The sequence below is a fragment of the Phytophthora infestans genome, genomic scaffold (assembly GCF_000142945.1).
Source record: "Phytophthora infestans T30-4 supercont1.36 genomic scaffold, whole genome shotgun sequence".
Classification (NCBI taxonomy): domain Eukaryota; phylum Oomycota; class Peronosporomycetes; order Peronosporales; family Peronosporaceae; genus Phytophthora; species Phytophthora infestans.
Genome location: NW_003303723.1, coordinates 54,628 through 55,738, shown reverse-complemented (window position 1 = coordinate 55,738; position 1,111 = coordinate 54,628).

The following is a 1,111-nucleotide window of genomic DNA, read 5'->3' as shown; positions in this document are numbered from 1 at the left end:
ATGACGACTCCGAGGATGTTTTGATGGTGGCCGCGCCCAGAAGAGGCGCCGGCCAAGTGGGTAACTTAGGTCCACAGGCGGGTAACTTAGTTCCGCAGACAGCTGCAGCTGTCATGAACACTGAGAACAGCGTGTTCAGAGTGGGTAACAGAGTTCCACTCACGGTCGCCCAGACCATAACTGAAGAGGAAGACGTCGGATACGCTTCCTGTGTGGGTAACACAGTGCCACACACGGTCGCCCAGACCATAACTGAAGAGGAAGACGTCGGATACGCTTCCTGTGTGGGTAACACAGTGCCACACGCGGTCGCCCAGACCTTAACTGAAGAGGAAGGCGTGGAACACGCTTCCTGTGTGGGTACAACAGTACCACACGAGGCCACGAGTGCCTCGGATGTCGTAGCGACGACATCCCTAGACGTGGGCAGCAAAGCTCCCCGTCACAGAAGCCGTCGGCAAAGACGCCGCCGCCGCCTCAAGTCGGATCCGAACTTTGTTCCGATCGACGTCGCTTCAAGCGACTCGGAGTCCAGGGCCCGGGCTCCTCCGACAAGGCCGGTGGAAGAGTGTTATCACATCTTCGATAGCGAGACGGGTTTACCCGTCAAGGCATCTGGTGTCCACTTGGAACCGTTGCCAGAGGTTGCAGAGATACTGAACCTCGAGGAAATGACGGCTGAGTCTTTCCTGGCCAACCTCAAGGCTGGAGAGATCGCTGAGATGGTACTCATGAGACCTGAGACCACTCAGGAGGAGCTGAACTCCTCCTCTGTCTTGGACGAGAACGTCCTGGAAGACATGAACAAGCAGCGTCAGGCGCGCTTGGGTTCTGAGATTCTCAAGAACCCCAAGGATCCGGTGTATCCTTTGGTGACGGAGTATGCGGACGTGGTGAATAAACACCCACCGACCCAACTCCCACCGGATCGAGGCGTACGGCACGAGATTGATCTCGTGCCCGGCACAAAGTATTGTGTCACGAGGCAATGGCCTCTCCCGCGCGAACAGTGCGAGGTCATTGATGCCTTCTTCGCCGCGAAAGCGAAGGCAGGCATGGTGCGGGAGTCGAAATCCCCGCACTCGACGCCGACTTTCTGCGTTCGTAAGCC